Below are 27,477 nucleotides of genomic sequence, written 5' to 3' on the forward strand. Positions count from 1 at the left end.
ATAACCCATATATTTCACCCTAACCTCATATCGTATACCAGTATATTTAAAGTACTGACCGCATACTCATTTTTTGTGCTATGATGCCTTATATCATAGGTTCAGATGCTCAGGTTCCTGACCATACTTAGATATTACAGTGCATTAGTAATCTTCCCGTGAGCTCGATACCCGAGGTCCTTTCAGCTGTAAGTATTCAGTTACGCTTCTTCTTCTCTCTTTTGATCATTTCAAGCTTTAATCCACTTCTTTCTATCTTTTTAACTCCATACCTGCAAGGAATGGATATTAGTGTACTTATTCACACTTAAATCTCACTAAATCAGTTAAATCAAGGCAAAGTGTATGAATGATGGATGTAAATAAGTGTAAAACCACCACTCCTCAACACCCCCAACTTAGAGCATTTTCTTGTCCTTAAGCAACACTATTTTTTACCACGAGACAATCATTTACGCCCAAATTTTATGTCTGAAGGGCCATAACGACTTTAACTTGAATTGCAACCACGAGTAGCTCATTCCACATATGCTAGACTAATTTCACAACACCCCTCATTATAAAATGTAATATTCTAGTATGCATCAGACTTCAAGGAGCAATCAAACAACAAAAATCAATACTCTAGAAGTGGCTCACCTTTTGGCTAAAACTAGACCATACTCCACTTTAGGTCTCAAAACTCACTCACCTCAACTTATTTGCATACCCATCTCATAAGAAAGAAAAGTTTCACATACCAAACTAACAAACAAGTAACAAGGAATTTTAAGTGCAAAATTCTCCCCTCACAAAAGAAATCTCAATGCAACAAGTGTCATACCATAGGCTTGCGCCTATATTCAATCTCCACTACAAAGAAAATAAATGGTTGGAGATCTTAAAGAACTTTCTAAGCTTGTAACGTAGGTTCGGGTTAGGGTAGGATATCATTTAGGGAACTAGGTTACACTCTACCTTGAACATCTACATCATAATTTACAACACTCCTCCTTTCGAGTAAAGGCCACTCTACTTTGTTTTCTCTTTTTTCTTATGCCTACTTTTTGATTCCTTTGTTCACCACTTTTCTTTCATTTCATTTTATTCCAATTTTCATGCAAAACTTTCCTTTATTGGACTTCTTCCTATTTTAGTATTTTGATTTTAAAGCTAAGGCGCACTAGGCATTTCTTCATGGCCACAAACTCACTTCTATCAATCTTCACCATCCCCAACTTAGGCTTTTAGCCTCACATTACCTTTTTGAATTCAAGGAGGGTATGGTTCAAAAGAGGGATAAGAAAATGGTCCACAGATAGTAACGTGTTATCCAAAGAAGGTTAAAGGTCAAAGCGGGTACTAGGGATTACAATTATGCATGGGTAGGCTTTTTAGGCTAGAGTGGCTTCTAAAATCACAAAGAGGGCCTAAGATCATTTCTCTAACCAAATACAATCAAATTAGCTTTGAGAGACTAATGGGGCAAGTTCTAGCTAACACAAGTATACAAGAGATGAATGCAATATTCTCACCACACATGGCATACAAAATTCATTAAGATATCTCAAATGTCCCTCCAAATGGAAACAATCATCGAGTGTCTATTTCTTGTCTACAAGTCAAAATCTATGAAGCCACAAAAAGAGAAAAAGTTTTTTGTTGCACATTGCTCACGTCCATGCCCTTGATTTTCTAAAAATTTTAGAGATGGAGGGGGTTTCTTGATTTACAATAGCACCATTTTGTTAACTTACGGCTACAATGAAGCCTTAGTCTCACATCCCTCAAATTTGAAACGGGTGAACTAACCATATGGCTACTCAAATTTCGCCAATGGTGCATAATGCTATAGGTACTCATACTTTCCTTGCATCATCATAGGACGTTATCATAGGGAAAAGTTTATTCATAGGCTAGAGACCTCATGTTGCCTTACCAATCACACAACCATAAAACACCCCCAACTTAAAAGTCAGAGTGCCCTCATGAAAGTAAATTTAAAATAAAAATAGTTAAAAGGGGTGAGAAAAGAATCTTTAAATTAGTATGCGTCGAAAGAGTCTGGTGCCGCAAATGCGGTGTCATGCCCACGATCGTAGTCTGATGACCGCAATCGCGGTAACTGAGAGGGAAATTCCCTATTTTTGCTCTATTTTTTATTTCCTGCACAGCTACCAGCTTTCCAGCTTTATTTTCCTCCTATTTTTCTGAGTACCTTATTTGTGCTAAAAGATCTATAAAAAACCAAAACAACACAAAATGAGTTAAGGATGGTTTGCCTCCCATCAAGTGCCTAATTTAACATCGCGGTACTGCTCCTCGTTACTATGTAGCATCTTTGAAGTTAATGCCCTCAACTTTGGCTATCATAGGGAATTTTTCATTGTAGTGCTTCAGTCTTTGGCCATTGCCGACAAATTGCTTCTCTTTATTATCATCCAACTCGACTGCACCACTAGGGTAGACTTTAGAGATCACGAATGGTCCCGACTATTTTGAGTGGAGCTTCCCCGCAAGGAATTTTAAATAAAAGTTGTAAAGGAGTACATTCTCTCCAACATGGAATTCTCGCCGCACTATCTGAGAATCATTACATTTTTTCATCTTCTCCTTATATAATGCCGCACTCTCATATGCCTTTAGCCGAAATTCCTACATCTCATAGAGTTGTGTTATCCGTGCCTCGGATGCTTCTCCCCATTCTATATTCAAGCTCTTCAAAGCCCACAAAGCCTTATGCTCAAGTTCATCGGGTAAATGTCATGCCTTAACAAACACTAATTGATAGGGAGACATACCAATTGGGGTTTTGTAGGTTGTTCTATAGTCCTAAAGTGCCTCATCAAGTTGACTTGCCCAATTAGTGCATGCTACATTTACCATCTTTTTGAGTATGGCTTTGATTTTACGATTTAATACCTCCACTTGATCACTTGTTTGGAGGTGGTATAGGGTGGAAACTTTGTGCTTGACTCCATACTTGTCAAGAAGAGTACCAAACATTTAGTTGCAAAAATGTGAGCCGCCATCACTAATGATGGCCCGAGGGGTACCAAACCTTGTAAAAATGTTCTTTTTTAGGAAGAAAGTGACACATTTGCTCTTATTGGTGGGACTGTGATGGCTTTCACCTATTTTGAAATACAATCGACCGCCACCAAGATATATTTATTCCCGAAGGAGCTCACTAAAGGTTCCATAAAATTGATTCCCCATACATCAAAGAGTTTCACCTCAAAGTTAGGCTTGAGAGACATCTCGTGCCTTCTTGAAATGCCACCATGAATTTGACAATTTTGACAAAATTTCACCCATTCAACGGCATCCTTATGCATGGAAGGCTAATAAAATTCACATTGGAGAATCTTAGCGGTAATTTGGCTTCCTCCAGGATGACCTCCGTAAGGTGACAAGTGACACGTCTCCAAGATGTCATTTATTTCAAAGTCCATGATGCAACACCTAATAACTCCATCGGCACATTCTCAGAATAAAAATGGGTCATACAAAAATATCGCTTCGCATTAAGTAGAAACCATTTCTTTTGATGATTACTCAGTCCCTCAGGGAGTACACCGCTTGTGACATAGTTGGCAAAGTCTGCATACCATGGTGTACCTTTCCCTTCGATGGCCATAATCAACTCATCAGGAAAAGAATCATCAATTTCTATCTCCCATGCTTTTTAATGTTGCCTTCTAGATGAGAGAGATGATTGGCCACTTGATTCTTAAATCTTTTTTGATCTTTCACCTCAAAGTTGAACTCTTGTAACAACAAAATCAACCTAATTAACTGCGGTTTTGCTTCTTTCTTGGCCATGAGATACTTGAGAGAGTAATGGTCCGTATGAACCACTACATTTGTGCCTAACTAATAAGCTCAAAACTTATCAAAGGCGTAAACCACCGCCAATAATTCTTGCTTGATGATAGTGTAGTTGCGTTAAGCATCATTCAAAGTTTTGCTGGCGTAGTAAATAGGGTGAAAAACCTTGTCCTTATGCTACCCCAGCACCGCACCCAATACAATACCACTTGCATCGCATATAACCTCAAATAGGTATGTCAAATCCAGAGCCACAATAATGGGTGCTGAAATGAGCAATTCCTTAAGACACTCAAAGGCTTTGAGACATGATTCATCAAAGTTGAACTTGAACTCTTTCTCAAGAACTTTACACATAGGATGTGCTATCTTAGAAAAATCCTTGATGAAATAACGATAGAACCCGTCATGGCCAAGAAAACTTCAAACACCTTTTACAGAGATAGGGAGGAAGTTTGGCAATTACCTCAACTTTAGCTTGATCAACTTGAATGCCCTTCCCTGAAATCTTGTGGCTTAAGACATTTCTTATTTTACTATGAAGTGACATTTCTCCCACTTCAAGAGAAGTTTTTTTTTTTCATGTACCTATCAACGTGATCGCGGTGATCTACCTGCGAGCGCGATACCCGAGGTCCTTTCGGCTATGAGTATTCAGTTGCATTTTTCCTTCTCTCTTTTGATCATTTCAAGCTTTAATCCATTTCTTTTTATCTTTTCAACTCCATACCTGCAAGGGTGGATATTAGTGCACTTACTCACACTTAGGTCTCACTAAATAAGTTAAATCAAGGCAAAGTGTTTGAATCTTGGATGTAAATGGGTGGTTAAACCACCACTCATCAACCAATAATAGTAGCAGTGGTGAGTCATCTTATATTGAGCGTCGTTTATATTTATCTCAGTCTTTCAGATCAGTAGTCAGTCGGAGTTAGTTGGGGGGCTTACCCCATCAACTCCTCAGTCAGTTTTGAGGCTTTCAGACACTTTAGATAGTCAGTTAGTTTGTCAGTCCTATCAGTCAGCTTTCAATATTTCCGCATATGTTTTAATTTTGTGGATTCTGTTGAATTTTTTTAGAACTTAAAACCTTATGGCATTTTTCAGTTAATTTTCGCACATGTCATTGTTATCAGTTTTATTCAGTACTCATAGTAGGTACCAGCTCATGGGTTAGCTTGTGGTTACTTATGACTGTAAGCACCGTGTGGCGTTTCGGGTGTACTCCAGGGGCTTTACAAATAATCTAATTCTCGCCTTACTAAGAAGATTAAACAAGTGCAAAGCACAACCAAAGAGAGTACAAGTTTTAGAATTGAGAATAACCGTAACCAATATGATAATATAAAATTTTTGAACAACAATGGGGAGAAATCCAGGGTCAAGGCATTGGGAACAATCCTAATAAACTATACAATCTTGTTGGTTCAGTTAATTATCTCGTTGTTGATTCACGAATTTGATAGCATAATTAGGAAATGGTCATCCTCTAATTGTCTATCTAGTCTAGATCCACAACTACATCATTGAGCGGGATGTGAGAACTAACTTAAATGCCTTTGTATTTCATCCAGTATTTGAGCCAAATAGGGTGAATTAGGTATATTTCTATCCTAACCGCAAATCCTATCTTCAATCTCTTGAATATATAAGACCCCACTCAATATACCCCACGATTTAATCTATTGTCCCTCCTTCCGAGCTCACAATAGAAATATGGTTTTTCCCTATAAGGGTCATGAATTCGTAGAATAGTAATAACAAAGATATATGAACAACCAAACATGATAATCAATAATAAACCAACTCAATTATAAGTTTAGTATTTATATTCTTGGCCTCAACCCTAGAACGAAGGTGTTTAACCACTCACATTCTTATAGTGAATCACAAGAATGAAATTCTTGTATAAAACAAAAATTAACCTAAAGCAAAGATTAATAACCCTAATTGTACCCTTACTTGCGTATTTTTCAGCCCCAAAAGTCATCCAAGGTGTTTACAACAAGAGCCAAGTGTCCTATTTATAATATGAGAGTGTTTGGCCGTTTTTGTGCCTTGGGCGTGGCACACCTATGTTGTGGTGTGTTTAGGGACGTGGAACGCCCTAAACATGGATCACTATTTCATCAATGTTACTTTGTGTCTTGGGGCGTGGTACGCCCTTATCTCGGAGGCTTGAGGGAGTGGCATGTCCTAGTGCTCAAAAATTCCAGATTTTTACATCGTTAACTCCTTCCTTTTGCCTTTGATTTTCTCACTTGGTGGGTGTCTTTCCAACATCATTTGGCCTTGTTATGCTCCCGAAAATTTCTCCTAGAATCCCACATGGTCTCCTATAACATCAAACACCATGAATTAATGTTCACAACACAATAAAATTCACCAAGGTGCACTAGAGCAACACATGGCTCAAGCTAGTCACACTAGTTTTTTTCGTCTAAACTCTATGTGACTAATTTGATTCCAAACTTGTTTTGAACACACTATAAAAATTTACTTAACACATTGATGCGCAATTATACTTAGATGTACAACTCCACCTAAGGTCAGATAGCACCGACAAATTGAAACGATTAATAAGTAAATGATACGGCCTATAAAATCCAGTGAATTTGGAGATTAGTTTTGGTTATTCCACAAAAATTCATAATTTGAGTGTTACGGGCCTAGTAAGTTTGGTGAATTTGGAGCTATGTTTGTGTGAAGGACTCGTAAAGATAGAAATTCAGGCTCCAAGTCTTCAAAATTTAATATTTGTTGGTGCACCTCTATGCAAGAGTCAAAATACATGTGAAGTAAAGCCCTTCCTTGCAAAATTGATATTTTAGCTGGTTATAAAACACTACAAATTCTCAAATTGGAAGCTGCGACCATGACCAACTAGGAATTTGAATCTCAATTATCGAAGTTCGCCGCTCTTGAAGAATTAGAACTAACAATATGCTATGTAATGAAAAAAATATAAGTTATGAGTGACAAACTTAAGAGATTCACCTTGGGCCATTGGAGGAATTTGGAGCAAGTCAACTTGCTTGTTCCAAATTTGATGGAGTTCGATTATCAAAGTGGTAAGACGTTTATACCCTTCTCAACTACAAATTCTTCTAACCTGGAACGAGCCAATATCTTAGTTTATAAACGTGGATATAGATTTTTCAAAATCTTTGAACTATGGAGATGTGGGCACAAGTTGGTACAACAATCTTCATGACCGTTCAAAAATTTAACTATTCAAAGGGCCTGATATTAAAAAAATTTTGCAGGCAGGTATGTAATTGCATTTTATGAATTCAGTTGCTTCAATTGTTGGTTACATGATTGAATTCGTTTTATTGAACTTTGCTAATTTGGCCTTTAATTTGTACATTATACATGCAGTATAGGTTTATTCTTATTTCTGAAGACCCGAGCGAAATTATTGTTCCACAACTTAAGAAATAAAATTACGCGTTAACATTCCTTCGATGCATCTTGAACAATTTACTTATGATCTGATCGACACTGGCCCAAAGATGGTCCAAGTTTAAATCTTGTATTATATTGTTATACATACTGCGTACGACTTCATATTCTCATATTGTATTCACGATGGCGAACATATTGCAATTTACATGATAGTATCTTAATTTTGAACAACTTTTTACAGTAAAGTAAGAGTTCACTTTGTATCAAAATAGATTCATGAGTACAATGTAATCTTGTTTTGAGTGTTCGATTACATGAATTGCATCCCCCTCCCCCAGATATATATTTGGTGTATATAGTATATATAAGACTTCACATATTTGAAATAACAGGTATTCCACGAGACAATAATAGGATATAGGAAGAAGCAAAATAGAAGATCACTAAATGAAGTCATTAATCACAAAGGCGCAGTTGAGGATCGCGGAACGTCCCCTTTTTACTCTTAATTGAGCCGAATACTACTTTTACATTTAAATGGGAGGAATCACTTCTACTCCTTCCAATTCAATTTATTTATCTCCTATGTAGCTCATTTCTATCTTTGTTGTCCATTTCGAAACTCGTCAAATTGCTTGTTATTTTGAAAATAAAGGAATATTTTTATTCCTCTATTTGGCCTACTACTTTAATTCCTCAGGTAGATGAACTGTTCAAAGGGATACATCTTCACAATGAATAGTATCATAAATTATAAAATACTTTGTGGAAAAGAAATAAAGTCACTTACATTAAAATTTTTTCTTAAAAGTAGTCATTTTCAAGAAACATATTATAAATAGGAGTAACTTAGTAAAAATATATCTTCTATTAGTACATGGGCCCCAAAAGAAATTCAACTAAATGACGGCATACACATATAGCGTATCAATATTATATAAATAGTTAGGTAATATATATGTAATATCGATATTGTATAAAAATAGTGTATAACCATGTATTTTTGATGTATAATTATGTATCAGAGAAGTATATACAGTATATATCCTACTCATACCTTGCAATAGTTTATCTTTCTCAATGAGTTGATCTTTTTTTTTTTAATACCGAAAGCTCAAATCTCATCTACATAGTCCCAAATATTTTATATGATCCCCCCTCGATATTTTAAATATTTTGATATTCAGTCAAAACAATTCACGTTTACCATAAATCAAATTTTAAAACTTGAATTTTGAAACGCTTTGATGGTGGATTGTTATTTTTCTTTCTCATGCACTTCCTTTTTAAAGCACTCCATCAAAGCAATGAAAAAAATAAAACGAACAAATTAAAAGAAATGACTTGTTATTCATCTTGTTCTCTCTACGGTGTGAAAAAAGTTACCAACAAAAATACAAAAAGTGAAGGGAAAAGGCATCGTTTCCACCCCAATCTATACCCGAAAAGTTGAAGTCACACCTAAACTATAAAAAAGTGAAACTATTTACACCCTGTCAGGCTACCACCACTTGCATGTGGTGTAGTGTTTTACACGCGCTGCCACGTCAGCACCACGTCAGTAAAAAGTATCACTTTTTTATAGTTAAGGTGTGTAATAGGTCACTTATATAATTTAGGTGTGGATTCGATTTTTCGACTATAGTTTGGGGTGGAAACGATGACTTTTTCCTTAATGTTTTTAGCCGTTTACTTTTGTTATTTAATAGGCTGGACGCGCCTAAAATAAGTGTAACACACGCGCCTTAGAATGGGGGTTGCGGGGAGGTAATAATATTACTTTTTTATAGTTAAGGTGTGTAATAGGTCACTAGTATAGTTTAGGTATGGCTTAGACTTTTCGGGTATAGTTTAGGGTGGAAACGATGCCTTTTCCCAAAAGCGAAAACAACCAAGAGCATAAATAAATTTTAGGGAAACTTACCTAAATATATCATATTTAGAAAATATTTATCATTTATAGGCATATAATTTTAATGCATGCATAAGTATAGTTTATTTTTTTTTTTTTAACCAAAACATGTATTATACATTTAAAACAATTATAATACATCTATATTGCATGCATAATTCACTTTTTGTACATAGTGTAATACATCAATATTGCATGCATAATTCATTTTTAATACATAGTGCATACTTTTATCAAAATAAGTATACTATATTTTAATACACTTCTAATACATCTATATCGCATACATAATACATTTTTAATGTATAGTGCAATTGCTATAGATAATAAATATTTTCTAAATATTGTATATCTAGGTAATAAATAAAAAATATATTTAAAATAATTAAATAATTTATAAAAAGTACTCAAATAGATAATTTTTTGAGATTAGTTGAAGAAGTTAGAGTAGTTAACAGTTTTTGACTGTTTCATTTATTGCTACATTGCCTACTTGTACAGCCGGTTAGTTAGTTAATTATAGCAACTTGCCAGCTAAAGAGTGACAACTAGAAAGTTTTTAGATAATTCTAGGGATCTTTTTAAAGTCTATAAATGCCTCTAAGGTTGATTAGAAGCAGTCAATTGTAACTATTTTCCTTCTCATTTTGTGTCAATGAATTCCTTGTTTTCTTTCTTTTATTTATTTTGCTTTAGTTTCTGGTGTGAGATGATGTGAATGTGTGTTATTCGTATAGTTTTTCACATGGTATCAGATCCAGGTTATCGTGATTGTAAAGATTTTTTTTTATCTCTGGCTGAGAGGTGTTTAGATTTTTGAATTAGTAGGTACAACATTGATGGTTAGATTTCTGTTTGAAGCATAAAATTTGAGTAGTTGTTTTTATTGGAAATTGTGTTGATTACTTGGATCATTATGGTGTGGTTTAGATCATTGTAAGATCTAGTTGATTTTGAAGATTAAGATGTCGCCTAAGATAGAATCAAGTGATCCATCATACATAAGAGCTTCAGAAATGTTTGGAGCTACTTTGATTCCATCTAACTTATTGGATCAGAAAACTATAGAGTATGGAGTTGATGAATACGAATTGCATTGTTAGGAAAGAGGTAATTTGAATTCATAACTGGATCTTGTAGTAAGAAAAATTACATAGAAGAACTGCATGAGCAGTGGAAAACTTTCAATGCAATTATGATTTGAAGTATGAGAAGATCTAAAGAAAAGATTTGATAAGGTGAATTGTATGAGATTGTTTCAGTTGCATAGGAAAATCAAAACTATGTCACAAGGAAATGATTTAATGGCAACTTACTTCATAAAATTAAAGAATTTATGGAATCAATTAATCCAGTGATCTCGGCACCATCATGTACCTATTCAAAGTCAAAGGAATATGCAGATCACCTTTATGAATTAAGGTTAATTCAATTTTTTGAGTGGGCTAAATGACTCATATGACTCAGCTAGGGGATAAATTTTGCTGAAGGAAGTTACAACTAAACTCAATTAGGCATATGCCATGATAATGTAGGATGAAATGCAATAATTGATGTGTGTAATTGCTATTTTTGAGAAAACAGACCCTATTGTAATGCAAGTGAATAGACGATCATACAAAAGACATGGACATCAAGGATACAAAGGAAGAAAGTCTGATTACTGTTACTTTAGTGGTCATACTAGAGAAAACTATTATAAGTTGATAGTGTTGAATCGTAAGGGTTTACCACCACTACGAGACTAGGTTCCCAAGGAGTTATAAATAATAATAAAAATAAGAACCCAAATTAAATTCACTAAATAAATCAACACAGAAGATTTTTACGTAGAAACTTCCTTACTCAAGGGAGGAAAACCATGACCTATCCTCACAGGCTTTCTCATGCTCCACTATAATCAAACAACTCCGATTACAAACTCTAATAGGATTTAAATCTAAATCCTAAGGCTTGTAATACCTCTACTACAAACCCCTCAAAATAGCTCTTTTATACTTCACTCAGTCGACTAGCTCTAGCCATCTATTATTAAGCAACTCTACTTCATCAAATAATTAAAACAAAGAGAAAACCTTTACTCACAAATATTAGAGTAAATCAATTTCTAGAACATGACTCAAGATAAGAAAAACTAAAGAACAAGAGAATTTATAGATCTCGAGCACAAGAGCTTATTCTCCCTTTTGATAAAATGAAATTGCAAAAACTATTTCTCAAAGTTGATTCCTTTTGCTTATATAGATATATGAGAATTCTGGTTTGATTTTGATTGGACCAGGTGTCCATTATTGTACACTGTGCACTTGCACAATAATTATGCTATAGGAAAAATCTATATAGAGCGTGACAGTGTACAGATGTCCTTCAGCAAAGCATATTAAGGACCTGGTCCTTGAGTATGTTTCATAATCATCATCAAAATATAGAGTAATAATTTTCTCTTTTTTGATGATGATAAATTGTATTCATAAAGAGCACTCAAATTCCCTCTCACTTCAGCACATTCTCAAGAACTTAAACTAATTCTTTCTCCAGTACTCCCGCCTTTCTCCAGTACTTTCCCTTTCAACTAATCTAAAAATAAATCCCCTCAATCAACTGTACTCTATCAACATTCTATTTGAGACTAGGTCTCTAACAAATCTACCTCAATGACTCATCTTCCCCCTTTCAATAACATAAAAAAGTAAAGACAGTAAATTAAGCTAATCAAAATGAGCAATAAGTTAACTCATGGTCAATGGGGCAACATTAACATGAATGAACAATCATAGAGGAGAGACAAATAATAGAGATGATTAAAAAGTTCCATTCATTTCATAATTATGAAGGTACCATACATTGCCATTCAAAACAATATAAAGAACTAAACTGATTAGCTACAAAGACAAACAAGGAAAACTAACTAAAGAGATCACATAACAAAGAGACCGGAGGGGGGAAGGAGAATAAGAGGGTAGAGGTTTAGGGGTAAGAGATCTAAGGATCATCTCCATCTTGGCACCTCATCAGAGTGTGTTTTCATAAATTTCTTTGTAAGGTCCTTGACTTCTGCATTTAGATACCTAATCTCTCCAGACAAATCAATGACTTGTGTATTCAATGTTGTATTTACAACTTTCAATTCTTTTGACACACCAAGTATCTCAAATGATAGCAGCTAAATCTCCAGCTTGAGGTGTGTAATCTCTGCATCCTTTTGCAGCTAGTGCCAGTATCAATCCATCTACTTCCACGCTCAACTGTTCTTGGCCATCAATTAACTCTTAGGACTTGGTTTTTACTTTTCCTTCAACACACTCATTTTCTATTAGTGTATTCAAAGTGAACATCTGCTTTATAGTACTAGGTGTGCCCTTTTTACAAACAATCTTAAAATGATTAAATGAAATACCTAAAGGGAATTCCCTATTTTTCTTGTTTAATATGCACAACCTTGTACATATACTCAATCATAAGGGAAAACAAACTCACAAGCTCAAAATTGCTCAGACATTCTATAAAAAAGGTTAATTATTGAGGCCATAGTCTTTTTTTCTGTCCTAGGAAGTAACACCTTATTGAAAAACTCATACACCAATTGAAACTTACCTTTTAAGAACTTATTTCCAACACTTGTTGTATAAGTCCCTTCCACTTTAGAGGCAGTCTGCATGAATTCCACTAAAGTTTGTTGATTTTTCACAGATTGACCCCAATAATGGGAATGTCTAGAATCTTCCCTATAACCTCTTTATCCAACTTCACCTTTTTTCCTTGCACTAAAGTAGAAAGACTAAATCCATTATCTGCAAACTTTATGGTATAAAATAACTCTCTAACCTATTTTTCAAACATATAGGAAATTGGTTTCTTAAAGAGGTGCAACCATCTTTGATATTTCACATACTTCACCAATTCAACCATCCCTGGTTGTTCAAAATTCTAGGGTCAAATACCCTTCCAGATAGAACCTTTTGAGGTTTGAGCATCTCATTTCTCTCTTCTCTTAACAAGAATTGTTTTTCTTTTTGTGGTTTCCTCTTCTTAGAAGCACTTACTGACTCTTCTTCTGGTAAACTCTCTTTTAAGGTACTAGGTCCCCCAAAAACCTTTCTCCTTACTACAATGTGTTTCTTGGGGGTAGTGGTTTTTGGTTTTGCTTTAGAGGACCTGGTCCTCCTCTCTTCTTATGCTTTTCCTCATCTTTTATGTTAAAGAAACAACATCAGCATCAATATCTCTTTCTTCTTCACCTACATCGACTACCTCAATATGTTCCTCATCAACTACTGCACCCCTTTTCAATATTCTCCTCTTAGTTGTGACTGATTTTCTATATTTCATAGCATGTCCTAATAATTTCTTCTCTGTACTCCTAGTAGTATATGTCTTAACCACTTTATTAGGTTTATTAGTTTTCTCTTTTCCTTTACTTCATCTTTGCTTTTGCACTTCTATATCAGGGGAACATCATTTTCATCATCATCTTTATCATCCTCCATAAGAGGCTACATAACTGTATCAGTTTAGTCAGTAGTTGTAGGGGTTGTGCCAAAAGTGGGGAGTGAAGAATCAGTAAACACATTTTCTCTATCTCAATAGTATTCTTCTTTTGAGCACTAGCAGAAAATATCAGGCTTTCATCCACCTCATACTCCCCTATTAAGATACTACTTGAAGGGTTTAATTTTTCAATTGAAAGGTATTCTCGAACAACTGAGCAAAAATAATATTAGAATTGGAGAGGGTAGGAGAACCCAGTTCTTTAGGATTTTCGTAGAGTATCTATTTTTGGGGTTTCTGAGGGAATAACACTCATTGGTAATTCAGTCTCTATGGGTGACCCAAAAGCCTCACTGGTATCTATGACAATGTCTATTTTTGGGTTTGGTTCTGTAGTTTTTGAGACTTTTTCCATGGTAGGTTCTATCATGGATACATGTGATGGAGCTGGAATGAAAAAGAGATTTTCTATAGTGGGTGTAGGGGATAAGGAGTTTTAGACTCTTTTGTAGGGTTTAAGGATGTGGATTTTTTATTAGACATTGCAATTTTAGAGAGAGAAAAAGATGAAGGTAAGAAAAAATTTGAAAGGATAAAGATGATTGTTGAGAGAAAGAGAGTTAATAAGAGTTTAAAAGTTAATGAGAGAAAAAAGGAATTTTGATATATTTTAAGGAGGGAAAGAGGGTAATGTTTAGGATTAAAGGGAAAGAAATGTGTCTAGTTCCTATTGGCACAACTTTTCCAATTTAAAAGATATGAAAGCTTTTTAAAAATACAGAAAAGGACACGTGGCTTTTTAGAACAATCACTTATGCAATTTGTAAGAAGGACAAGCATGGTACTAACTGTGGGATGGGACCAGGTCCCTCCTTTGCTTGAAAGAAATTCATTTTACTTGTTTGTCTCATCACTTCTCCTTCAAATACTTACCTACGATGCATGTATACCTGCAAAGGTATGGTGCTGAGTTAGACCAATTGCACAAATTAAGAACTAGGTACTTGCTTTATAATCATAGCTAAGAATTTGAGGAATCTGATTCACTAAGGTAGGTTGATTCATTTTGATTAGGTCCAGTCTTAGCATGTTCTTCACAAATTGCTCCTTATGAAGATATCAGCCACTTGCTCTTCAGTATTGAAAAACTTTATACTGATTGCTCTTTTTCCACATTATTTCTTAAGAAGTGATATCTTACATCAATGTGTTTTGCCTTTTTGTGCTGCACAGGGTTCTTTGCCATATTTAAAGCACTTGTATTATCACACACCAATGAAATAGTGTCAGCAAAAATTCCAAAGTCTTTCAGCTATTGCTTAATCTAAAGTAGTTGAGTACAACATAAAGTTGCAGCTATATATTCAGCTTCTGCAGTTGAGAGATCAACTAAATTTTTCTTTTTAAAACCCCATAAGAGATGAGCCAAGAAAATGTGCCATTCTAGATGTACTTTTCCTATCTATTAGGTACCGTGCATAGTCTGCATCAGCATACCCTATTAAATCAACATTGTCTCTAAATGGATAGAACAGGACCCACACTGAACACTATATCAGGCCTGCTAGCTGTTAGGTATAGGAGAGATCTAATAATTCCTCTATACATGGTCTCATTCACTAAGGGACTAAGTTTATTAACACCTATTTTAGAACTTATTCCAATATGTGTATCAATGGGCTTAGCATCACCTATGTTGAACTTCTTCAGCAACTCTTTGATATATTTTTCTTGACAAATCATGGTGCCCTGAGGTGTTTTCTTGATTTTTAGTCCAAGAAAGAATCTTAATTCACGCATCATGTTCATCTCAAACTCAATTCCCATCAGTTTTTTGAATTCTTAACATAGAGATTCAGAAGCTGCACTAAAAATAATGTCATCAACATAAATTTGCACAATTAACAGACTTTTTCCTCTAGACTTCAGAAATAGTGTGTTGTCAATTTTCCTCTCTTAAAACAATTTTCAAGAAGAATTTTTGACAATATTTCATACCAAGCTTTAGGATTTTGCTTCAAATAATAGAGAGTTTTATCTAACTTCAGCACATGATATAGAAGATTAATATACTCAAAGCCTGGAGTTTTTTTGACATGGACTTCTTCCTTCAAATTTTCATTTAAGAGGGAACCCTTCACATCCATTTAGAACAACCTGAAACCTATATAGTCAACAAAGGCAATAAGAATTCTAATTTCTTTCATTCTGGCAAAAGGAGTAAAGGTCTCATCATAATTAATTCCATATTCCTGATTATATCCTTGTACAACAAGAATTGCTTTATTTCTAATGACAATGCCATGCTCATCGTGCTTATTTATGTATACCTATTTTTTCCAAACATAATCTTATCAGCATGTCTAGGGATCAGGTGTCAGATTTTACTTCTCTCAAATTGATGAAGCTTTTCTTACATAGAATTTATCTAGTCAACATCTTTGAGAGCTTTCCTCAAATTTTTAGGCTTAATTTATAATATGAAGGTTGAAAAAGCCACAAAGTTTCTTGCTTGAGACCTTATTTGCATTCTTGGATTTCAATGGAGAACTCAGATTCTCAAAAGGGTGAGATGACTTATGATTTCAAGTCGATATTTTTGAGGTTGATTGAGTCCTACTGGGACCAGGTCCCTGAGAGATTTGGTCCTAAATCCCTTATTGGAACTCATCTATGTTAGGATCCTACAATTGAGGACCTAGTTCTTCTCCTCTTTCTTCTTATGCTACCACATCATCCTGAGCATTTTTCCTTAGAGATTCAACTTCTGCTGAATCATCTCCTTGAATAGGAATAAGTTCTTCGATATATGTGTCATTACTTCCAGCAGGGTTTTTCATATTTCCTGACTCATCAAAGATAATATACGTACTCTCTTCTACACACAAGGTTCTTTTATAGTAGACCATGTAGGCTTTACTGGTTGAGGAGTATCCAAAAAAAATAGCGTCATCACTTTTGGAATCAAATTTTCCCCACTAATGCTCACTATTATTTAGAAAAAAAACCTGCAACCAAAAGAACTAAAGTATTCAAGTTTTGCCATTTTGTTGAATTACAATTCATAAGGAGTCTTATTAGGAATGGATCTGATCAAACATCTGTTAGTAACATAGTATGTAGTGTTTACAGTTTCAGCCCAAAAACTTTTAGGAATACCACCATCTATCATCATGGTTTTAGCAATATTAATCAAGGTCATGTTCTTTCTTTCAACCACTCCATTTTGTTTTGGAGTTCTTGGAGATGAAAAATTTGCCCGATTTTATTTTTAGCATAAAGTTCCTCAAGTTTAGCATCCTCAAACTGTGTTCCATGGTTAGACCTGATCCTTACTATTTTGTTATTCAACTTCACTTGAATTTGTTTAGCAAAGAATACTAAGACTTCATAAGTTTCATCTTTAGTTTTCATGAACATGGTCTAAGTGAATCTGGTGTAGTCATCCACAGTAACAAAAACATCTTCCTTTCTCTATTTTGAACCTTGATAGGTCCACATAAGTCTATGTGCAGTAATTTAAGAGGTCTAGAGGTACTTACTTGCTTCTTTTATTTGAATGAAGACCTGGTTTGTTTTTCTTTGAAACGAGCATCATAAATCTTGATATTTGAAAATTGTAACTTTGGAACACTCCAAACCAAGTCCTTTGAGACCAGCTTGTTAAGGCAAAAGAAGCTTACATGACCTAATCTTCTGCGCCAAATTTCTGCATTCTCACTTTTAGCACTTAAATATGTCAATTCACATCCAGGAACTAAGTCCTAATCAGCCACATACGTATTATTGAATATTTAAGCTCTGACAATGACATTTCCAGCTTCCAAACTAGTTATAGTGCACTTGACAGACAAAAATGTTACTTTATTTCCCTTATCACAAATTTGTGACACATTTAGTAAGCTGTACTTCAAACCACTCACATAATACACATCTTCAATTTAATGACTTAATAAATTTCCTAATTTTACCAACACCGAGAATGTATCCTTTTTTGTCATACCAAAAAGAGACACCTCCACCTTGAAGTGCCTTGAGTGAGAGAAAATAATTAGTTCTTCCAGTCATATGTTTAGAGCATCCATTATTCATGTACTAACTTTGACTATTTTCCCTTAATACCACTTACATTATTAAGGAGAAACCTATTAGATTATTACAGAGATCATTTATTAGATTTAGAAACCTATTTGAGTCTGAGTTCCTAATAAAGAGATAAGGAGTGGTCAAAACTTTTTGGTTCAACTAGGCAGTCTATCCTTCTTGAATTTTGTCAAGGGTCTAGGTCCCTTTGTAAGTGACTGCATCTACTAAACATATTTAACAAAGTTTATTTTAGCTCTAATCCTTGATAGTTATTTTTTATGACTATTTATTCTATAATGAGTGCATAGAAGATTGTAAGCCATAGAAATGTGCTTGATATGAGGATTGAAAGAAGGAATGTTCTATTGAAAACCAAGAGCTCTACCATTATTTACTCCTTGATTTGTTAGATTTGCAAGAATCTGTAAGGGGGTATTCCATTTCAGAGACTTGTTAAGATCTTCTCTTATGCAGACCAGTTCCTTCTCCAACTCATTATTCTTCTCTAGAGCAGTCATGAGAAGCTATTGAAAATTCTCCAGCTTCTTCTCAAGTTTAAGTTGTAGACTACTAGCCTTCTTTATTCCTTTTCAGTCAGATTTATCTAATTTTCTTAGTTTTCCCAACATCTTATTATTTTCAAAATTTAAGCTGAATGGTTAGAGTTATTTTTTCATATTCTAGATTTTTTGCCTTTTTCAGTAAGTTCATTCTCAATAGTGAGCATACATAGAGAATCAATCAAGACATTTTTAAGTTTTCTTAACTTCTTAGGAGTATAGTCACTTAGATTCTGCTTAATGTTAACAGGAATAATCTCAACTTCTTCATCATCATCTAATCTAACCATTAGAAGAAAGAGAGAATTATAGTTATTTTCACCATCTTGTACATCCATCATAGAGGAATTTTTAGGTTTTTCTGACTCATCTAATTCACTTGATCAGTCTCCCCAGGAATCTAAGGTTTGCTTTACTACATAGTTTGCTGTAACTTTTCTTTTTGACTTATTAAGGACCCGATCCATCTTCCTTGCTCTATCACCTCCAAACTTCGTGTATTATTGATTATCCATCTTTTTCAAGGGATAATACTTGATGAAATTTCTTGGTTTGCCACATTTGTGACAATTCATTTGCACCTACAGGTCAACTACTGTTGCCCTTCTTTTGAAATCTTCCACTCTCTTCCTAACCATGATAAATTTTCTATCTAAGTAGGCAATATCCTTATCATCCTTACTAGAATCAGATTTTGAAGCTTTTAAAGCCAAGGATTTTTCACTTTTTGGCTCATTGTTTTTTTGGTCCTACTACTTCTACAAATCATATGTTTTCAGGTTTCTAATTAACTCATCCATGGTGAGAGTTTTATGATCTCTAGCTTCAAAAATTGCATTAACCCTACTCTTCCATGACTTAGACAAAACACCCAATATCTTCCTTATTTTCTTTCCAGGTGGAATAACTTCACCGAGATAGTGTAAATCAATAGTGGCATTTCCTAAATGGTTTCACTTTCTTTTATAGTGAAGGCCTCACATTGGGTAACAAACATGTCCACCTTGTTTTCCTTGACTTGAATGGTATCCTCATGAGCAGTCTTTAGACAATTCCAAATTTTTTTGCACTTTCACAAATAGAAATATATTTGTACTCATCCGGTTCTATTCCACATACCAAGAGCTTTTTAGCCTTGAAATTCTTTTCAATATTTTTGCGATCCTTCTCATTATATTCCCTACAAGTTTTTTCCACGAGACTAGTATTTCTCCTTTCTTAACTTCCTTCATGGGAAAATGATGTCCATCGCGAATTATGTCCCATAGTTCACTATCTTCAACCATGATAAAATCAGTCATCCTTATCTTTTACCAACCATAATACTGTCCATTGAATTTGAGTGGTCGACTATCCTTCCTCCAAGTTTGGTGGTGCTGTCATAGCTAAGGATCCACTCTAGGTGTTATTCATTTAGAGTGCTCCTCTCTGATACCAATTGTTGAATTATAAGGGTTTACCACCACTAAGTTACCAGGACCCTAAGGAGTTATAAATAATAATAAAAATAAGAATCCAAAGTAAATGTGCTAAATAAATCAACAAATAATATTTATACGTGAAAACCTCCTTGCTCAATGGAGGAAAACCATGACCTATCATCATACGTCTTTCTCAAGATCCACTATAATCAAACAAATTTGATTAAAAAATCCAATAGGATTTAACTCTAAATACTAAGTCTTGCAATACCTCTGTTACAAACCCCTCAAGACAACTCTGTATTACTCTTCACTCAATCGACTAGATTTAGCCAACCATTCTTAGGCAACTCTACCTAAGACAATAATTGCAATAAAGAAAAAAAACTTTACTCACTAATACTGGAGTAAATTAATTTCTAGAACATGACTTAAGATAAGCAAACTAAAGAACAAGAGATTTCTAGATCTTGAGTACTAGTGTTTTTGTTTCCTTTTGATAGAATGAGATTGCAAAAACTATTTCATAAAGTTGATTCCTTTTGATTATATAGACCTGTGTGAATTTCGGTTGGAATTTGATTGGACTAGGTGTCCACTATTGTACACTGTACACATGCTATTGGATAAAATTATGCAGAGTGTGATAGTGTATAACTTTCCTTTAGCAAAACATATAACAGACTTGGTCCCTGAGTATGTTTTGTAGTCATCATCAAAACATAGAACAATAGATATATACAAGTGAGTGGAAGCAAAGAAAAAAGAACAACTATAATAATGGAGGATTAAGAGGATACAATCATTAAGGATATGGAAAAAATGATGAACATGGAAGAAACTAGTATACAGGTTAAATCAATTCACATACTAATTTTACTGATGCAGGACATCATGTTTTAGCTTGTCATAAAGTAAACAAAGAGATCAATAATGTAGTTTTGGACAAGGGTCAAGGTTTTACTATAACACCTTCAAAACTTTGAGCATTTTATTTGTGGACCTCCTGTGTTCGAAAAGTTGATTTTTGATTTAAATGGTGTTTAAGCATGTGAGTGGGATGTCTCTGGAGAGTTTTAAAATTTTTGAATGGGGTTTAGGGTGATTTCAAACCACAGAGGCAATGAGACTCCTCGATATCATCGTGTAATAGAGGATACACTCCGTGATAGTCATCGTGTCACGGAGGATTGCCTCTGTGATAGGCAACGTGGCATGGATATTAGCATCCACTATAGGCAGCGTGCCAGCCTACTATGTAAAATTCATATTGTTTTTGTTTTGTTTACTTGGAATGAGGGGTATTAGGTCGTTTTCACCTATGTACGACCCTTAAGCATAATATAACCTGTTCCTTTGAGTTTTAAGAGATTAAAAATCCCTAATTCCACTCTCAAACTCAAAACCCCAAGAGAGCCTAAGAATTTCTTCATACATTCATCTTTTAGGTTTTAAGTTCTGAATTACTTCTTAATTATCGTATGTCTAAGGCATGTATCTCTTTCCCTATACTTGTATTTTCTTAATGGAATGAAATTGGTTTAGTATTCATATGGTTTTGATGTTGGGTTTGAACTATGGGTTGAGGGTTTTGGATATAAATTGTTTGAATATTTTTGCATGATTACTATTGAACTATTATGCATTGATTTATTCATTTGTACACTCATTAAGGTACATGGGAATGGTGGATGGACTATGGGTAAAATGGACTACCCAAATTAATAAACTATGGCAATCGAGCTACAATGGAATCCCCAAATAATTAGTTTTTGTATGGAAATTGATAATAACCTCAAGCCACTTGCGTAATAAATTTTGGAATACAAATTATCATTTGGTTTGGCTTATTCTCTTTGAAACTAATTCATGTAATAAATGGATAATTAGATAATAATAATAATAATAATAATGATCTTGAAAACCCAGTAGGGTACGAAGGTATCCCCCAAGTTATTTTAATTATAGAGTATGCGGGGTATGAAGGAATCCCAAAAGGGTTGGCTAATGACATTGCTTGCAAGCTACAGTCGGTATGATGATACCACTTAATAATTCCTAAATAATTGACTCCCAAAATTGGTGAATGGGTTATGTGTTAAATGTTTTAATTAGGCTTAAAGGGGGTTGTGATAGCTAGTTGTGAAGGTGTGAGTCTCGATAGACTGATACTGGAAATTCATGTTTACTGACCTGTGGTCTTGATGACCATGTGCTTGTTGGGTACGAAAGAATCCCCCAAGTGTATATATATAGTTGTATCATAGTTGGCAAAAGATACATCAGAATTTCTGGCCTTCTATGATATCTCCAGTTCGTGCGGATAACACGCTCTGGGCCCAACCAGGGGGTTACAACTGGACTCATATAGCCCATGGGTAGTTAAGATACACAACCTAGGATAAAGTTTTAAAGCTTATGATAAGCCATGTTCCCTCCCCCATCATCTTATATATATACAAATATGTATATGCATGGATATATACATATGTATTAGTTTGACTTGGTTTTGGATTGATGGATTTATTTTATTCTATATCCTTGAGTTACATACTAGCTCTCCAACTTCTAACCATATTCAGATATTGTATTTCCATATGATGCAGAGATTGTCCATACTTCTACTTCTCCTGCACAGTGACTAGGTGATTGGGGGATAACTCGTGAGTCATACTAAAGTGGTGAGATTCCATCATTCAAAAGGTTCCATTTTATATTTTGGGTTTCCTTATGTTTTGAATCTTTTTTTGGATTTGTTTTTGGCTATGGTCGATGGCATGTCCCAACCAGACTATCTTTGGTTTTGTTACAGTCTTTGTTGGACATTAGTATGGACATGGGTATTGTAGTTGGTTATTAATATTGGTTATTGGTTGGTGGTTGTTGGATATTGATCTATAATAGATTCTATGAGCTTTCCTATCCTATTTTGTTATATGTTTGGAATACATCCATTGCTAGGTATATTTGGTTCTTTTGGATTAGTCTAAGGGGTGGTCTCTAGTCTACGACAGTCTTGAGATACTCGTCATAGTCAAAACCTAGTTTGGGATGTGACAAAGTTGGTATCAGAGCCTAGGTTCATGGTCAATTGGGTGTCCACAAAGCTGTGTCAAGTAGAGTCTATTTTATGGGTAAGTAGCACACCATACTTATAAGGAAGACGCTATGATCATTTAGGAATATTTCCTTTTCTTGTTGTTTTATTTTTGGGCTATAGAGTCTACGACCTTGAATTCTTCTAACTTATGTTTGTTCTCCTTTCAGATCATGCCTCTTGGATAATCTGAAACTCATGGAAACTCATCTATCCCACCTGAGGACAATGTGGATAGATCTTATCCAACTTATAGTGTATAGACCCGGTCAAGGGTCGCTGCTTCTGATTGCCTCCGTGGAGTTCCCCCTGTCTCTACTGATCTTTCTCAGGCTAGTGACACTCATACTCAGTAATCTTGGGGAGATATTACTAATGCTAAGTTTCGCCAATCTATTTATCTATTAACCCAGTTGGTTACATCTTAGTCATGCCAGTCGTGTTATGATGGTATTGCTGTAAGTTTTCTAGGGCCACTAGAGTTGGACAGTTTATGAGGTTGAGCCCTTCAACTTTCACTGGTACTAAGGTTGAAGAGGATCCTTTAGTTTTTATATATGAGATAGAGAAGATCTTTCAGGTTATGCATGTTACTGATGTAGAGAGTGTGTAGTTCACTACTTAGTAATTAAATAATATTGCACACTAATAGTATGAAGAGTGGGAGCAACTTAGGGGTGATTATACTGAGTCCGCTTTATGGGATGAATTCTCTAGTTCTTTTCTTAATCACTTTTTTTCCTCAGGAGTTGAGGGAGGAAAAAGCTAAGGAGTTTATGAACTTGAAGCAAAGCTGGGTAACAGTGAAGGAATATTTCTTGAAGTTACACCAATTATCATGATATGCTCTTGTGCTAGTGTCTAGCATGAGGGCTAGAATAAGTAAAGTTTCTTCCAGTTTGTCTCATGATTTAGTTTTGGTGTGAAAGGCCACCTTGTTGAACAAGGATATGGATATCTCTTGACTTGTGGTATATATGCAATAAGTTGAAGAGGAAAATAGGCAACAAAAAGAGGTAGGAGAGAGGTAGTGTAAGAATTTTTAGCATTTGGATTAGGGTGGATGTCAACAGTAAAGTGGTAGAGATGGTGAAAAATAGTCTAAGAAAAAGTGAAGCAACTCTGGTTCCTATTTGATGACTAGTGCACCTTATCCAAAGCTATCTGAAGATCATCGATTTTAGAGTGGTAATGGCTTTAGGAAATAGGGTGCCCAATCTTAGGCCAGTGGGGCCTAGTCAGCTCCATTATATCTTTCTTGAAGATTTTATGGTCATTTGTATTATGGTTTTTGTGATGAGGGGAGGAACTAATGTTTCAACTGTTGTCAGCTGGGACATATAATGAGAAATTATCCTATGGGTAAGGTCGCTTTAGGGGCTAACAAAGTTTTGGTTGCCACATCATTAGCTCCTGCAACAAAGGGTGCCGCTTCTAGTACTGGCACTAGCCGACATTGTCTGTTTGCTCTCACTACCCGTTAGGAGTTCGAGGCATCTCCTTATATTGTCACTAGTATGTTAAATCTCTTCTCTTGTGATGTATACTATTTACTTGATCTAGGGTCCACCCTTTCTTATGTGACCCCGTTTGTGGCTATGTATTTTGGTTTTGGTTCTGAATATATTTTAGATGCTTTTTCAAATTCTACCTCGGTAGGTGACTCTGTGGTTGCTACAAGAGTCTATTGGGGTTTTGTTGTATCTGTTGGTGGTAGGGAAACTTTGGAGGATTTGATTGAATTAGACATGCAATATTTTGATGTCATCTTGGGGATGGATTAGTTACATTTGTGCTATGCCTCTCTAGATTGCCGGACCTAAAAGTTCATTATTAAATTTCTTAATGAGTCGGTTATTGAGTGGTAAGGGAGTTCCCTTGTGCCTAAGGAAAGGTTCATATCATATCATAAAACCCAAAAATCGATTTTTAAGGGGTGCCTATATCATTTGTTATGGGTTAAAGATTCTAACTCAGAAGGTCCTTCTTTATAATCCTTTCTTATGGTTAATGAATTTTCTGAGGTTTTCCCTGATGTTCTTTCTGGTATCCCTCCAGATAGAAAAATTGATTTGGGATTGATCTTCTTCTGAATACTGATCCTATCTCTATCGCTCCCCATAGAATCGCTCTAGCTGAATAGAAGTAGCTTAAGGAGCAGTTGAAAGATCTTCTTGGCAAGGGTGTTATCTGCCCTAGTGTGTTTTCAAGGGGTACACCTATTTTGTTCGTGCGTAAGAAGGATGGTTCCCTTCGAATGTGTATAGATTATCATCAGTTGAAGAAGGTGACGGTGAAGAATAAGTACCCTCTTTTTAAGATTGATGAACAGTTTAACCAACTTCAAGGTGCTAAGTATTTCAATAAGATTGATCTTCGGTTTGTTATTATCAGCTAAAGATTAGAGAGGTAGATATCCCTAAGACTGCCTTATGTACTCGGCATGAATATTTTGAGTTCTTGGCCATGTCTTTCGGGTTGACCAATGCCCTAGTGACATTTATGGACCTGATGAATTGGCTGTTTCGTCAGTTTCTAGATTTGTTCATCATTATTTTTATAAGTGATATTCTAGTGTATTCTAAGAGTGAGGTGGATCATGATCATCACCTCTATATTGTGTTGTAGACCCTAAAAGATCAACGCTCAAATCCTAAGTTTTTGAAGTGTGAATTTTTATAAGACCTCGCAAAAAAATTCTTAGCTTAACTCAATCCTTTAAGCTTGTTAAGGAGTCCCAGACTTAGAAAATTTTAGTCAAGTATCAAGACTTAGAAAATTTTAGTCAAGTATTAAGACTTAGAATCATTTTAGCCTTAAAAATTTGGAGGATTTTATTTCAAACCTCTCGGCCTTAGTTAGTCAATTTTTAAATTGATTCATAATCGGGTTCACTTGTAGGTCATCTCAGGTGAGTTTCGGATTTTTCAGACTAGCGTAAGGGAGAATTTGGATGCCCATATAGTGAAGGGTTGCGATAGCCTCGAATCGCTAGGGCAGTCAACCCAAGTAAGGGTCGTTCCACGATAGCTACTTGACCCAAGTTGGGGTCGTGTCGCAATAGCTACTTGACCCAAGCAGGGGGTTGCGATGTAAGGGCATCCCCGCTCAGCATTATTTTAATATGAGTTTTGGGGGAAAATGGGTCATTTTCCCCACCTTATTCAGCCTTAGCACGAAATTAATCAGCCTATAGGGAAAAATCTCATTCTTTACTCATAAATCTCTCAAGAGAAATCCCTCATCAAGTTCAAGAATTCAAGTCTCAAGAACTCACTTCAATCTTCTCAAAAGTAGTAATCAAGGTATGTGAAGTGTTCATCCAAGGGTCCCTTTCACCCTTAGAGTTCAAGAAACTATTTTTAAACTTCAAGTTTATGGATTTCATGAATCCCATGTTGGGTTTGATTATATTCATATTTATAACGATTAATTGGGTTCCTAATCCATGTTTTATGATATGTTTCATGTGAGGTTAATTGATATGTATGTAATATCATGAGGATCCATGTAAAACCCTTGAAATTGTCAATGGGGATTTGAATTATGATGTCTACATATTTTTTAGTGTTATGTGCATATGAATGCTCACCAACTGCTTGATTAATTACTCATGTGAACTAATAAGGGAAAGAGATCATGTCATGTTAGCTTATGTGCAAGTTGTATCATGCAAGTGTTTGATAAAATGTTTCCATAAATGAGTTGTGAACAAGTGCACATGATTATGCTTTCCAAGCTTATGCTATGATTTACCTTTCATGCTATCGAGTTTTGGGGGTATTGACTACCTAAAAACTTAGTTGTTTACCTAGAGCTTCGTTCAGTTATAGAACTTAGGAAAATATCAGTAGTATTCCATCAGTCCACAGAACTCAGTAAACTCAGTTCAGTTTAGCCAAATTGTATAATCAGTAATGGTTTAGTCAAGCTTAGTATAGTCTTGGAATCAGTTCAGTGTCTATTCAATTGGGAGTAGGACTTAGCACCGAGTGAACCCAGGGATGGGGACTCACCTGCCAGTAGAGGGTATGATCCTTAGAAGTAGTCCTTGAGTTACAGAACTACGTAGCTAGCGTAGGTTGAGACGTCAACCTACTAGTCGAGGGTTGATGAGGTGATTTAACCTGTCAGTTGAGGGTCCTACCATTATCTTTTAGAGCACCTGCCAGATAAGGGTAACTCAGCTTATCCTTACCCGTGGCACGGTATTGATACCCTTCCAACTAGGGTTACAGATTGGACCCCAAATCAATTAGAACTCAGTTTAGTTCTACAGACTTAGGACTGTCAGACACAGTCCCTCAGCTTAGTACGGGACTCAGTATGTTTCTACAGAATCAGGACTGTTAGATAAATACATTTAGATAATAGTAAATCAGTATACAAACTCAGTATTCAGTGTTTCCACGATCTCAGTTATAGTGTACACATTTATGCATGTAATCTCATTTAGTTATATTCATGTCATTCAGTCAGTATTGCTCATGCATATGAACCCATGCATTTCAGCCTACCTCACTTTGCATACCAGTATATTCAAAGTACTAACACATACTTTTCTCTTGAACTATGATGTATTATATCATAGTTTCAGATGTGTGGGCTCCCGAGCACCCCTAGTAGTTTAGACTTTTAGCAGTCAGAGTTAGCGATGAGTCCTTAAAGTTCGAGGACATGATTGTTTTCTTTTAG

Source organism: Capsicum annuum, chromosome 3, assembly GCF_002878395.1.
Source record: "Capsicum annuum cultivar UCD-10X-F1 chromosome 3, UCD10Xv1.1, whole genome shotgun sequence".
Taxonomy (NCBI): Eukaryota; Viridiplantae; Streptophyta; class Magnoliopsida; order Solanales; family Solanaceae; genus Capsicum; species Capsicum annuum.